At 44.4% G+C, this 15708-nt stretch overlaps 1 protein-coding gene across 1 annotated transcript in view; it reads left to right on the top strand.

Moving 5' to 3' along the window:
* LOC115460369 (zinc transporter 2-like) overlaps nt 1-15708 on the top strand; it is an 81732-nt gene that overhangs the window by 64855 nt on the left and 1169 nt on the right. The window lies entirely within an intron of this gene.

Raw genomic sequence — 15708 nt, 5'->3', positions numbered from 1 at the left:
ACCTATCTATATGTTCCATATTTGCTTATACCCTTCACTATCAATTAAAATGTTCTATTACGTATTGTGTTGACATGGTAAGTAGTATACTATAGAAACTTCACTCAGAAAAAGCTCTCTTTTAATCAGTATAAACCCTGGACTTCAGGAATGAGGTTAAATTCTTAAAGAATTTGAAATTATATATTTAAACAAATGGAGCCTCACGAGTTTAAGTCAACGGCTTTCCAGTGTTGAATGTTTGTAAATCGTCATGCCGATGAAAGAAGCTTAGTGATTATTTTGCTGACACTTGGATACCATTAACATTTTTTTACACTATAATTGACATTTAAAAGTAAGTTTTCAGTCTGTTTTCAGGCACATATAGAGGGGCATAATCGAACGGGGCGCCCAAGTTTTCCTGAGGGCGTCCTTGCAGGACGTCCTCTCGAAGGGGCGGGGAAACCCGTATTATCGAAACAAGATGGGCATCCATCTTTTGTTTCGATAATATGGTCAGGGATGCCCAAATCTCAGCATTTAGGTCGACCTTATGGTCATCCTTAGAGATGGTCGTCCCTGGTTTTCAGCGATAATGGAAACCGAGGCCGCCCATCTCAGAAATGACCAAATCCAAGACATTGGTCATGGAAGGAGCCAGCATTCATAGTGCACTGGTCCCCCTGACATGCCAGGACACCAACCGGGCACCCTAGGGGGCACTGCAGTGGACTTCAGAAGTTGCTCCCAGGTGCATAGCTCCCTTACCGTGGGTGCTGAGCCCCCCCAAACCCCCCACAGAACCCACTCCCCACAACTGTACACCACTACCATGACCCTTAGGGATGAAGGGGAGCACCTACATACGAGTACAGTGGGTTTCTGGTGGGTTTTGAAGGGCTCACATTTACCACCACAAGTGTAACAGGTAGGGGGGGGGGGATGGGCCTGGGTCCGCCTACCTGAAGTGCATTGCACCCACTAAAACTACTCAAGGGACCTACATACTGCTGTCAGGGAGCTGCATATGGCATTTGAGCTGGCATAGAGGCTGGCAAAAAATATTTTAAAAGTTTTTTTTTTAGGGTGGGAGGGGGTTAGTGACCACTGGGGGAGTAAGGGGAGGTCATCCCCAATTCACTCCGGTGGTCATCTGGTCAGTTCGGGCACCTTTTTGAGGCTTGGTTGCAAGAAAAAATGGACCAAGTAAAGTCGCCCAAGTGCTCGTCAGGGACGCCCTTCTTTTTTTCCATTATCGGCCGAGGACGCCCATGTGTTAAGCATGCCCCAGTCCCACCTTCACTACGTTTCCGACACGCCCCTGTGAACTTTGGTTGTCCCTGCGATGGAAAGCAGTTGAGGACGCCCAAAATTGGCTTTCGATTATGCCAATTTGGGTGACCCTGGGAGAAGGACGCCCATCTTCCGATTTGTGTTGAAAGATGGGTGCCCTTCTCTTTCAAAAATAAGCCTGATAAGGTTATAAACTGTGACTTCATTTTTTTGGAACTTTGTGTAAATTTTGGTGACTTCTATGCCCTCCATTTTTTTTTTGCTACAGTGTTTTTTTCTCCGGTAGGGAGTTTTTTACACTGTGGTGGGTTTCGGTTGGGGTAGAGGAGCCTATGATGATGAGTTTGTTAAAGGGGTTAGCCATCCATATAGGCACCCTAAACTTGTGAGGCTCCATTTGTTTAAATATATAATTTCAAATTCTTTAAGAATGTAACCGCATTCCTGAAGTCCAGGGTTTATACTGATTAAAAGAGAGCTTTTTGTGAGTGAAGTTTCTATCTTATAGCTCTATTAAGGAATTGGAAATAGTATACTATGCCATACTTTGTACTGTTATTTGAATATTTTTACTGCTGTAATTGCCTATTGCTCATGTTTGATCTATTCTTACTGTACACCACCTTAAGTGAATTCCTTCAAAAAGCGGAAATAATGCCTAGTAATAAATAAATAAATGCTTTGGTGGCTCACGCCTTGCTACAGGTGGATGAGAGTTTGGCGGGGAGTTTCTGGAGGAGATATCTCTATCCGGCCCCACACCCACTTCCTGGACCTCACTGACTTGGAATGCCTTACTAGGTACCGCTTTTATAGGGCTGCCATAGAGCACCTCTGTGACCAGTTACAACACCCCTTCAGCTCCAGACATGCAGTAAAAATCCTGTGCCTGTCCACCTGACGGTCACTGCTTCCCTCCCATTTCTGGCTATCAGCACTTTCCAGTCAGTGCTAGCAGTCAATGCAGGTCTCACCCATTCCACCATCTCCAATTGTCTTGCCCACTTCCTTGATGCCTTCCTCACCCACACCTCATACTATATTATCTTTCCTATTACCGCTTAGGTATTTCAGAACAATATGACTCAGTTCTATGCCATAAACTACTTCCCCTGGCACACGAGGACATCTACAGGAATAGAAAATCATATCACTCCTTGAACATTCAGGTTGTTTGTGATGTCCAGGGGGAGATTGTGGATGTATGTGCCTGCTTCCAAGGCTTTATTCATGATGTCTACATCTTCCAGCATTCAGGAATTTAACACAGGTTTAATCAAGGGGAGATCACTGGTGGCTGGCTCCTAGGTAAGCAGTACAGCGGTTCTCAAACCCCATACCCCTCCCTTCCTAACCATCAACACACTCCCTCCCTCTAGATGCCCCCAGAACCCACAACCATTACCCCACCTCCAGAAGGTCACCATACAAGCCAATACACACCCATATCTGTGATTCTGCTTCCCCCCACATGACAGAGACTTCCCCCCACACGTGACAGAGACTATCCTGAGTTAATCTGGCTCATAATTCCCATAGTCCACCCCCAAATGAGGCAGAGGAAGAGTACAACAAGAGGCATAAGAGCACCTGCACTATCATAAAACAGACCTTTGGCCAGCTCAAGAATCACCTCAGATATCTGGACCATTCCAGAAGGGAGCTCCACTACAACCCTAAAAGGTTGCCAAACTTTTCATGGCCTGCTGCATATTAACCTAGTTAGGGGGGGGGGATTATGATGCCCCGGGAATGGGTCTGTGCACCATGTCCTCCACAGGCCTGAGGTTCACGAGGTCCACATCTGGTGGCTTCTCACCAGCTGGATCCTACTGTTTAGTGGCAGTCCTCCACATCTACATTTGTGTGGTAAACCCCGTTAAACTTTGCTCATATACCAACCCATTCCCAGGGTTGAGGGGGACCATTTTGTTTATTGTAATTCCCAGTCATCAGAATTCCAACATCTTAACTTTATCCCTGTTCTGTCCCTCATGTTCAGTAGGCCCTGAGGTGTGGCCCCTCACCCTCTACAGAGCCATCTGCAAATTCCACGGGGGGATGTGGGTTCCCCTAGTAACTTAGCCATTTGCAAATTCCACAGGGGGGGGGTGTAGGTTTCCCTAGTAACTTCTTTTTCTTCTTCCCCTGCAGATGGCTCTTAACTGGTGCCTACACTATTCCCCTGACATGTGGCCTGCTGAACACAGAGTAAACTCTAGTCTCTGCTTTGGCCAAGCACACCTGCTGGTTAGTACCTGACTGGTTGATATTGTAAGACAACAGTCATGTGGTTAACAGTTAGTTTCACTCCTCTTGTATATATCCCACATAGTTATATATAGTTTGTTTCCCTTCCCTCTCTTCCAATGTCCACCCTTGCTGTACGTATCTAAATATGTAGATATGAAGCAGCTGTTTGCGCATCTCCCAAAACCCTCAGCCATGTTGGTTGTGGACAAGGAAGCATGCATAAAAGAGTTTAAACTATAGTATAGGCACTGCCTAAGCACACCTGCTGGTTAGTACCAGATAGGTGGCTAGTGCAAGACAACACACCTTTACTTCGAGAAGCTCTATGCAGTCTGTGGAGCTGTAGGGTGAAGGGGGTTTATGGGGCTGGTCTCCTGCTGCAAGCTGTCAGAAACAGACAGGGAAATGCTTAGAGTAGGTGAACCATGGTCAACATCAGCAGATGTGGCCCCAGACCACTTGCTTCTCTCTTGTGTTAGGGTCCTCAATAAAGTTTTTTGGAGGGGTCCTCAATAAAGTTTTTTGGAGAGGGTCCTCAATAAAGTTTTTTGGAGGGGTCCTCAATAAAGTTTTTTGGAGCATCTCAACCCTGATCCTGGCTTGATCTCTTGAAACTGTGTTTCCACTTGCTTCTCTCTTGTGTTGAACAGCATTGAACATCAGGGGATTTTCTGGGCAGTTTGAAGATAACCGGCTATGTTGATATTAAGACATAGCCGGTTATCTTTAAACCGGCCAAAGATATACCAGGGTTTGACATGGCCAAATAAGACTGCCAAATTGGTTTAAAAATAGGCAAATAGCCAGTTATGTAACTGGTTATCCACCAGCTGCTAACCGTGGCTATTCATCAGAGGACAGCCAGTTATTCCCTGCTGAATAGCCGAGGATAGCTGGCTAAGCACTATTTAACCGGTCAGCATCCATTCTGACTAGTTAAATAGCACTAAATATCAGATGGTTGGTTCCAGCCTCTGGCATGGAGCTGGTTTGGAAGACCAGCATGCCAGGTTTCCACCAATGCTTATGTCATGGACCATGCATCCCCACCAACCCCAGCTTTCCCTCAGACCAGATAACTGGTGGCAGCATTGGTATAGGATAATGGCCAGATTGTGAACACCCAACGGACAGATGGCTACAGAGTGCAGTGGTGATGTAGGTGGGCAGTCTGCCCCATACTGTGACCCACAATGCTATTTCTATGTCCTGTTTTATATTCTCATGGCCAGGTAACTGTAGCTACATTAGGGAATAATCTCCTTTGGTCATTTTACCTTCAAACCTTTTCCCTAATCCCTAAAGGGACACTGGCTGAGCTCATGACTATAGGGCATCTGGAAGTGGGGCCCTTCCTGAGCTGAGTCAAGAGGCTAGATATTGCCCTGCCAGGTCCTGGGGGCAGGCCAGCCTTTCCGTTGATGAGATGACCCAGGAATGATGTTACTATTTGGGTTTCTGACTGGTACTTGTGACCTGGATTGGCCACTTTTGGAAACAGGATACTGGGCTAGATAGACCATTGGTCTGACCCAGTATGTCTATTATGTTCTTATGCATCTGTCTGAGAGACGTGCCCAAGTGCAGGCAATATTCCCTGCACATGTGCTGGTCACCAAATGTCAAAAAAGATATAGAGGAATTAGAAAAGGTAAAGAGAAGGGTGATGAAAATGATGATGGGGATAGGACGATTTCCCTATGAGGAAAGGCTAAAGTGGCTAGGGCTCTTCAGCTTGGAGAAAAGGTGGCTGAGGGGAGATTTGATAGAAATCTATAAAATAATGAGTGGAGTGGAATGGGTAAATGTGAATTGCTTGTTTATTCTTTCCAAAAATGCTAGGACTAGGGGGCACACAATAAAGCTACAAAGTAGTAAATTTTAAAACAAATTGAAGAAAATATTTCTTCACTCGTGTAACTAAACTCTGAAATTCATTGCTGGAGAACTAAGGAGGCCTGTACAAAAGACTCTGTGCTATTGCTTAATCATCCATTCAACATAGGCCTAAAAGCCAATAGGAAGAAACCAGTTCTGCCAACCTAAATTTAATTATTTTGGAATTTAACAGAGAATTGCTACCCACCAGAAGTTCTGCTATTCGAACTCTAACATGGCTACAGCTAACAAACAATTTAGAAAGTAGCTTGGAATAGTGAATTACTGCAGACGATGGATTATGGATTATGCCATCATTACCAAACCCCTTCAGGATCTGCTTTCCAGTGAAGTTCCAGAACCCCTGCCCTGGAGACAGGAACAAGAGCAAGCCTTAACACAACTTAAGAAAGTCTTGCCTACTGCCCCAGCATTGGGTTTACCAGATTACACAAATTGTTTTGCCATGAACAGATTTTCATTGCCTCCGGAATTCTTACTCAACTACATGGAGGGAAGTCTAGGCCAATTGTTTACTACAGTGCTGCATTTGATTATTTTGTCAAAGGATACCTGCCCTGTTTAAGAGCTGTGGTCACAGCTGCTCTTTTGTTGTCATTGTCAGAGAATATAGTGCTACAGTTGCCTCTCATTTTGAAGGTTCCATATGCCGTAGAGGAACTCTTTAATCATGCTAAGACCCAGCATTTTCCCATGGCCAGACAGACTCAGTGTGAGTGACTTCTCCTTTCTCAACATGTTATTGTTCAGAGTTGTACCACTCTTAATCCTGCAACCTTGCTTCCACTCCCTGATGAAGGAACTTGTTGAAATAAATATCAAACCTCACCCCAACTTGAAAGAGACTCCTTTGCACAATCCAGACTTTGATTTCTTTGTGGATGCCTCTTGCTTCAGAGACAACCAAGGGCAACTAAGGGCTGGATATGCTATTTGTACCCTTTCAGACATAGTAGATACTACACTTTTACCTGATGTTCATAGTGCCCAAATTGCTGAACTTGTTGCCTTAACCCTTGCCTGTAAAATTGCTACTGATAGTTCTGTTACCATATATACTGATAGTCATTATGTATATGGAGTTACTCAGGACTTTGGGAAAATTTGGGAGAATATGGGTTTCTTAACATCTTCAGGGAAACCAATTCATAATGCCCCCTAAGTTTCTGCCTTTGTTGAAATCTATTATGTATCCAAAGGAAATTGCTATCATTGCAAAAGTGGCAGCAGAGGTGGCATTCCTGGTGGAAGTAATGCCCAATAAGAGTTTTCAACCAGTAGATAAGAAGCTGGGGTGCATGCAAGCTAAGTTGTAGGAGCTTAGATAGGACTTTACAATAAGTCAGCTGGGTACAAGGAAAATAGAAACGCAGGTCTCTGGTGTTGAATCTGAACAGACCCGAATCCTAAAGGACCTGGAATCGTGCCAGGCTAAGTTGGAAAACATGGAGTATTGATCCAGGTGAAGTAACCTGCACCTGATAGATATGGAGGAGTCTGCGACACAGCCGAAATTGCTCAGCTTTTTGGAGGCCTGAATCTTGTGGAAACTGGAGCTGTTGACCCATCTGGGACCCCTCCACATTGAGTGGGCGCACCACCTGGGCTCTTGACAACTGGCTAATGGCTAGCTCTGTAGGCACAATACAGATAACACACTTTTGGGGAGTTATTGGGGTATCTGACACTTAGTATAAATTCTGAAAGAAATGGGTCTCAAACAACATTAGTGAGTGAAGTGTCAGAAGCAAATGTGTTCCCCTTCTCCTTAGATCCAAGCCCAGTACACCCAAATAATAGAAAGAACTAATTCCACAAGTCAAATATTATAAAAATAGGGCAATTATTTTATTTACAATTGCAGCAGATATCAAAAGACAGGCAGAAATAAAGACAGTCTCATCATAGGAATAGCTCAGTGTAAACACACATTATCCTAGATGGAGTTGTAATCCAGTCAGGCTACTCTATCCCCATACAGCATTAAACAAGAGAACATAGCACAAATACAACATAATACAGACCTCTAGATGGCAGCGTGTTCCTCAGATGGCTATCAGGTCCAACACAAGTCTGCTCCTCAGGTGGGATGTCAACACAGCTGCCCTTTTATCAGATAAGAGCCCCTTTTTATACAGAAATAATAGTCTGCAGCTGTGCTGATGACGTACATTCTGGCTTTGGGGGGGATGCACACATAACTTTGTTTACCCCAAATATTGTGGCTTCAAGGGCCAATTGATTGTCTCACTGGCACCACACTGAAGGAGTTACCTTCACAAGAAGCCGGAGTTTCATAAACAATGTGCAATTTGCCAGCCACAGCGTCTCTCTGGTATTATCGAGCCACCTGATGAGGGCTTGCAGGTGTCCAAATACTTGGATGACCATGAGGTGCCCACCCTAACTCCAGCAGTGCTGGCTGACTCTTAACAGCCTATATCTTTACCTAATTTTGAAGTTAAACTTCTTGCTAAGGTCAAAAGGCTCACTCGGTTCCTGCTCTCCTTAATTCATGAAGCTCAGGTGGGGTTTGTGCATGGTAGATCTACTGCAAAGAACATGTGGAGAATAATGGCAGCATTGGAACAGTGTGATAGAGATGATCGACCTTCCTTATTGATTAGCTTTGATGCTGAGAAGGCGATCGATCGTGTCCACTGGGATTTTCTATTTGACATCTTGACAAAGTATGGTTGGTCGGTTCTTGTTTATGGCTCCAGCACTTTATTCGTCCCCTTGGGCCCAGGTCATGGCCAATGATACTGTTAAGTTTTCCAATCCATTGGGGTACCCGGTAAGGCTGTCCGCTGTCACCATTGCTCTTTACTCTCACCTTGGACCCACTCTTGCACGATATATATCAGAGTCCAAATGCCCAGGGTGTTATGATGGATCCTTTGTGCTTCAAGATGGTGGCTTTTGCTGATCACATCTTAGTGTACCTCACTCAGCTTGATAGGTCGCTCTGGTGCTTTTGGACATGGTTTGGGATTATGAGGATTTTGCCAGGTTTAAGTTAGATCTCCTCTATGGGGTTCCAGTTTCCCACTCAAGTGGGAGACTCAGTCTTTCGGTATCTAGGGATTCAATTGACTATGCATCCTATAACCCTTTATGCCATTAATGTTCCATCACACTTTGAGGATACTTGGCTACTTTTAGAGAGCTGGAGAGATCTTCCGATTTCCTTGATGGGGCACATTAGTTTGCTCCATATGGTTATTTTTCCTGTTATAGACTCTGCTGCTTTGTTTGCTGCAACTTGATCGCCACCAGTTTTATGGTCTTTTCAGCAAATTTTGCTGGGTAGGTAGGAAACCGAAGGTCCAGTTGCAGTATCTACTTGGGAACTGGAGTCAGGCCAGATTGGGAGTACCCAACTACAAGCTGCACAATCAAGCATGCTTGCTGCACCACTTGGGGGATTGGCTTTTTCATAAATCTTGGTTTACACCTTTGGATTTGGAGTGAACTTTTTTTTTGCCTCTTATGACCGTATCACTGCTGCATTGCCTATTTCGGGAGGTATGGAGGCCTTTGGCAGGGCCGGTCTTAGGCAGAGCCCCGCTCGCTCGGACCGCATCACCATGATCCCGCGCTCACTCCGGACCGCATCATCATGATCACTCCGCTCCCGCCTCCCGCCACTGGTGCCCCCCCCCCGCTGAGCCCGCCTTCAGCTCCCGCCTCCCAGTCCTAGGACAACGACTGTTGCAGTGACGGCACGGCCCCGACAGACAGTTGCAGGCACGACGGCTCACCCCAGCTTTTCCCTTCTGCCTTCCCGCTCAATGTCCCGCCTCCTTCTGATGAGGTATTTCCTGTTTCCGCAAGGGCGGGCGGGAGTCATTGAGCAGGAAGGAAAAAGGAGCTGCAGCGTGGTCGGAGGTGAGCCATCGCCTGGTGCCAGTGCGACTTAAAAAATAAAGAAACTTATGATTTATGCTTGTGACGGCAACTTCATCACTTAGGTAGAACAAACGATTAACCTTTCTGTAACAGAACTATGCTGCTGTGCTTTTCCCAGTAAGCCATTTTAATTTTCAGGTTAATATAATCAGTTGTAAGGAATCTATTACAGAAGATCAAAGCTTGTGCATGATGGTTTTTTAGCTTAATGTGACAAGTGCTCCATTTCTTGGAGTCTAGAAAGGGTTATATGCAATTTTATCTGTGTTTTGATGCTTCACAGTTTTCTGTTTGATGGCATACAGTTTGCTTTTATGTTTAAAACAATTTTTATTGATGACATTTCCAAACATACAAATCCAACATTGTAAATAATATGGACAAATTTCGTTTGATATAGACCAAAATCGTCATCAATTTTCAAACTTTTGTATGTAATCTGATAATAAAGGTATCAAAAACAGCATCCACTAGTTCCCAACGCATTATAACACCCTATCGCATCCCTTAACAAATCTACAGAGCATTAGATGTTGATTCTCAACATGAATTGAGATGCCCCCCTCCCCTCCTCGTCCATTATCCCGTTTAGCTTATTGTACTTCTTCCCTCCCCCCCCTTCCCCCCCTCCCCCCCTTTTTTGAAGCATCAGTTCCTTAGTCACAGGGATGTAAGGCCACCTTTTATGTTACAGAGTTTGTCATGTAGGAATGCGAGGGTCCCCCAACCGGTTAATAATATTGCTACGGGCGCGGGGCACAAGGGCATGTATATAGTTTTTCCAAGTAAGATACAATTCTTTTTGTCTTTTGAATCACAAAGCGACAGCTCGGAATTCCATCAACAATAAGGCATGAAATCTATTACGCCATTGCCAGTATGTAGGAGGCTCCTGTGTAACCCAATTGACCAGTATGTATTTTTTCCCCACTAAGCAGGCCTTGTATACCAACAAATTATGGTGGACAGCACCAGCCCCCAACATGGCGTCCATCCATAATAGGGCGTGTTCCGGTTTCAGTGAAATGCTCTTATGTTCCAAGTATCCTAAAAACCCAAATATTTTAGCCCAGAACTGTTGGATCTCCTGGCACTCCCACAGAGCATGGTAATATGTACAGGGCACACTTCCACATCTCCCACAAGTTGGTTCTCCCACCCCTCCCATTTTGAAAAGCCGTGATTTAGATGTATAGGCCCTAAAAATCACCCTTCCTTGACATTCTCTTAATTCTGCGCTATCTATTCGTCTAGGGATCTGTCGTATACAACTCAGCAACATGTGTGATGTCACCTCCCTCCCAAGGTCTGCTGACCATTACAGTAGGAGATGGCTCATAGTTTGATGTATCTTATTTTGTAAGAGCCTTTTGTGAAGGAGTGATATTGATACTGCTTCCTCAGTAGGCATTTCATACAATTGATCTATTTTATTGGGCACATCCGCAACAAGAAATTGTTTGGGAATCCCTACTACATAGTGAGAGATCTGTTGATATGCGAAGGCATCCATCCACGATATTTCTCCTATCCCCAATGACTCCACCCTTTTCAGCCTACCAGTAGTACAGTTTGCTTTTATATGTTACTGTAAATTACTTCTTGAAGCACTTAGTAGAGGTAGAGCATTAGAGAGCAAATAGAAGGTTGTAAAGAAATTGACTATTACACTGCAGGTGGTCTCACAAACAACCTAGTTACCCAATAGAAATAATTTACTAGGGATTCCCCTGTCACTTCATCAGTCACACTTAAAATTTTCTAAAAATGGAATAATCTTTTCAATGGGGTGGAGCTGGGGTGGAGGCGGGGCTAGGATAGGGCCACACCTAATTGGTCTGCACAGGGCCCCGCACTTGCTAAGACCGGCCCTGGGCTTTGGTATGCCTGTTGGTGGGGGACCCCTTCGTTACCAATCTCCTCTCTATTCAGGGAAATCCTGCCTTCGAACCCAGGATGGGTAACCTAATTTTCTGGACCTGGGCAACTTGCAGTATACTTCATGTGGAACATCTACTGGCCCAGGGAGAGATGCTATTGTCTTTTGAGGAACTCCAGCAGTGGGTTAGTGTTCAATAGAGCAATCATTTTGATTGCTTAATGCAGTATCGCTATTTCAGGGGATGGACAATTAATTGAGAGAGTTTTTTCAGTTTTTCTCCTTATGTGGGCTTTCTATTTCGGGCCTCCATAAGGCATTATGTTCTCATTGTGTAGGCCAAGACTTGTCATGCCTGAGAGGTCGATAAGCTGCAGATTTGGGTATTGCTTTGGATTCCTGGGATCATTATGCTGTGCTTGGGGCTATCCCTTGCTTGGTTTCTGGGGCACGGCTCCAAGAATGTTTTTTTTTAGAGTGCTCCACCATGCCTTTCTCCCATGTAACTTGAACACCAATAAGAAGCGACCAAGATATCTTTAAGGTCTGTCCCACACTTAAAGGCAAAAAGTGGCATTTCCTTACAAGATGAATATAATTGTAGTGAATGCAAATTTTTTAAACACTGTAGCTCTCACTTTATGAGCAACTGAGTGTGGTAAAACACACACAATGTGATCATTTGATAGTTTTTGAAATGCAAATAAAAGGTAAGACCTTTCAGCGCAATGCACCCTTGTATATGCTTTTCTGATAACACAGTTTGGATAACTGCATTCTTGAAATTTTTGAAACAATATAGATGCTTGAGATTTAAATTACTGTATAGTACAGCAAATACATCAAAGACTCAGGGATGGTCCTACAGAAATATCTCATGAAGTTTCCAGGGGTGACAGCTGTCAAATCTCAAGATGGTATTCCTATCCATTGACGTTCCATAGATTGAAAAATGAAATTCCATTCCTGAATGGGAGATCAGTGAATCCAAAAAGTGTACTCAAGATTAAGGGGCTCCTTTTCAAAATCAAAAAATGTCCAAAATGTGGCACAAAGCAGCAGATTGATGTTTTTTTCGCAAACACTTCCAAATCGCTATTTTCGAAACTCATTTCTAAGACATTCATCTATATAGTTCATCTAAATCTTAAGGGGTCATGTTGGAGACATGCTTTGGGTGGAACTAGGGCGGGCTTACAATTTGGACATTTTTCTGCGATGATGGAACATTGTAAAAACATCCAGGGCCACAAATAGGACCTTTATAGCTAGACCTGTTTCAATAACAACTAAGTGCTAAAAAGGTGCCCAAACTAACTAGATGACCACTGAAGGGATAAAGGAATGACCCCTCCTTAATCTTCCAGTAATCACTGACCCCCTCCTACCCCCCTAAGATGTGAAAGTGACAGTACATACCAGGCTCCATGGGAGCCAACTTTTCAAAACGATTGGGGGTGCTGAAAATTTTTTTTTTAACATGTGGTGCATTTCCCCCCTCCATTCATACCCAGCAATTCTCCTCTCTGCCCTGCCCTCTCCTCCATTCATATCCAGCAATTCTCCTCTCTCCCCTGCCCTCCCCTCCCTCCATCCATGTCCAACAAGTTTCATCTCTCCCCTGCCCTCTCTTCCATGTCCAGCAATTTCTCCTCTCTCCCTTCCCCTCCATGTCCAGCGATTTCTCCTCTCTCCCCTCCCCTCCATGTCCAGTAACTCACCCCAAACACCACCTGCCCCTTTTCAGCTACCCCTCTCCTCTGAGTTCCAGTCCCAACCCCAGCCCGACCTCTTCTCCCACAACAGTCCTCTGTCCTCGCCTTCCTGCCGCCCAGAATTTAAAACTCATCTTACTTCGCTTGGTCCTGGCAGCAGTGAAAGGCGAGCAGGCTCGGCTTCAGCCTTCCCTTCTCACTCAGCTCTGGTCCCGCACTCGCGGAAACAGGAAATGAGGGTGGAACCAGAGCTGAGAGAGAAGGGAAGGCTGAAGCCGAGCCTGCTCGCTTTTCACTGCTGCCGGGACCGAGCAAGGTAAGATGAGTTTTAAATTCTGGGCAGCAGGAAGGCGAGGACGGAGGACTGTTGAGGGAGAAGAGGGCGGGCAGGTCGGGCTGGCTGGGGTTGGAACCAGAACCGGAACTTCCGATGGCGGGTTAAAATATTGGGGGTGCTCGAGCCTAAGGCTCTATGACAGCTGCAGATATAATGGCCAGTCCTCTAAGAGCAGCAAGCAGGTCCCTGGAGCAGCCTAGTGGTTGGTGCAGTGGACTGTAGAGAAGAGAACCCAGGACCATAACCCATTCTAACTGGTACACTTGTGGTGGAAAGTGTGAGTGCCCTCAAACCACAAAATACCTACTTAACCCACACATAGGTGATACCTGCAGGCATAAAGGCTATTGTACAGTACATTTTTTGCTATTCCTGGAGGCTCACTGTACAGTACATGGGGGTTATCTGATATGTACCTGGGACCTTTTATGTGAAGTTCACTGTGCTGCTACCTAGGCTGCCCCACTGCTCTGCTGGGATGTCTGTGTGGCCAGTCTAGTAACACTTCTGGCCCGAGACATCAAAACGGCTTGATTTTGTGCATTTTTCCCCTTGGACTTTTTTTTTAGTTTGAAAATGGCCCTTAAAGAAAAATGCACTGAGCAGAAATACATCTAAAGTAGGGTGATTTTCAAACCAAAAAGGTAGACAATTTTCTGTTTCGAAAACGACCATGGTTGGCACTGGATTTTTGGACTTTTTTTGCAAAATGTCCAAAATCAGATTTAGACATCATGTATCCACAAATATGAGATTCAAATCACAGGAGTTTAACCATACAAAAAAAAGTGTGCAACTCATTCTGGGTACCCAACCAAAAAAAGAAAAAAAACCATCATCAATAAACCCCAATTGAGCTTTGGAAGAGAGAATTTTTTTTTTGTTACATTTGTACCCCGTGCTTTCCCACTCATGGCAGGCTCAATGCGGCTTACATGGGGCAATGGAGGGTTAAGTGACTTGCCCAGAGTCACAAGGAGCTGCCTGTGCCTGAAGTGGGAATCGAACTCAGTTCCTCAGCTCCCCAGGACCAAAGTCCACCACCCTAACCACTAGGCCACTCTGGTCAAAAACATTGTTCAAAGTCACCAATATATAAGTTAGCTACATCAGGGGCAACTGTTGCTCTAATTGCTGCTCCTTGTACCTGAAAAAAATATCTATCTTGAAATATGGTAAAGGGTTTTTTTTTTTTTAGTACTAATTCCGTGGAGGAGTGGCCTAGTGGTTAGGGTGGTGGACTTTGGTCCTGGGGAACTGAGGAACTAAGTTCGATTCCCACTTCAGGCACAGGCAGCTCCTTGTGACTCTGGGCAAGTCACTTAACCCTCCATTGCCCATTTAAGCCGCATTGAGCCTGCCATGAGTGGGAAAGCACGGGGTACAAATGTAACAAAAAAAATAAAATAAAAACTGACAAGAAACTGTGTAGTGCTGGGGTAGTTTGGGAGCAGAGCCTGGGACAAGATTCTAGTTACCCAGTTAGAGGAGATCAGTCAGCTAACCAGGAAACTAACGTGAGTAACATAGTAAATAATGACAGATAAAGACTTGTATGGTTCATCCAGGCTGCTCAATAAGATAAACTCAGAGCATATGGTACAATGCGATATATAACCATAATCAGGGCTCAGACTGCAGAAGTCTGTGCAGCACTGGCCTTGTTCCCCAACTACTGGAGTTGCCATCGAAGCCCCCATTTCAGCCCATCCAGATTTGCACAGCCATAATCGAGGTATAGACCATAGAAGTCTGGCCTTATTTCCAATTTACTGGAGTTGCCTTCTATGTAAAACTAAGTTTTTTTTTTGCTTCCATTCTCTTTCCATATACTCAGATAAAGTTAGGACAGCAGAAGGGTAATTTTATCCAATTAGGTATCTGTGTACCAGTTTGAATATTGCAGCTAACCACATAACTGCCAGTTGCCAGGTTATAGCCAGAGATTCCGGACTGGGCAGTGTCCAGATACTGGCACTGGATATCTGGTATAAAAAAAACTGAAGTTCTTGGCATTTAAATCAATCAGTGGTTTTCTATATAAGACCTTTTACCAAAAATTACTGTGAAATGTATCCTTCTGTCATGTTTTTAGAACATCAGTACTTCATTTCTTCATCACAGTTTTTCCTTGACTTTTTTAAAATTTCCCTGTACCTGGCAATTTGTCAGCTCTTCAAGTCTATCCTCAAACTAGGTCTTTTTAAATTTGGTTTTGTGTTTGTAAAAATCTTATGTCTTTGGCTTTCTTATTGCATGGTAATAGATTATTAACGTACTTTGGGATAGTTTCTATATATATGGCGCCTGAAAAATCCACGTGGTAAAAACATACACCTAGGCATATTCTCTAAAATATGCCTACATTTTATAGAATAGGCTTAAATTTTCATACAGTATATAGAATACGCTGAGAGCCTCCATTTAGGCCATGTTTT

The sequence above is a fragment of the Microcaecilia unicolor genome, chromosome 1 (assembly GCF_901765095.1).
Source record: "Microcaecilia unicolor chromosome 1, aMicUni1.1, whole genome shotgun sequence".
In the NCBI taxonomy this organism is placed as follows: Eukaryota; Metazoa; Chordata; class Amphibia; order Gymnophiona; family Siphonopidae; genus Microcaecilia; species Microcaecilia unicolor.
Note: the sequence above shows the minus strand (reverse complement) of the source record. Positions and strands in the feature narration are given on the sequence as shown.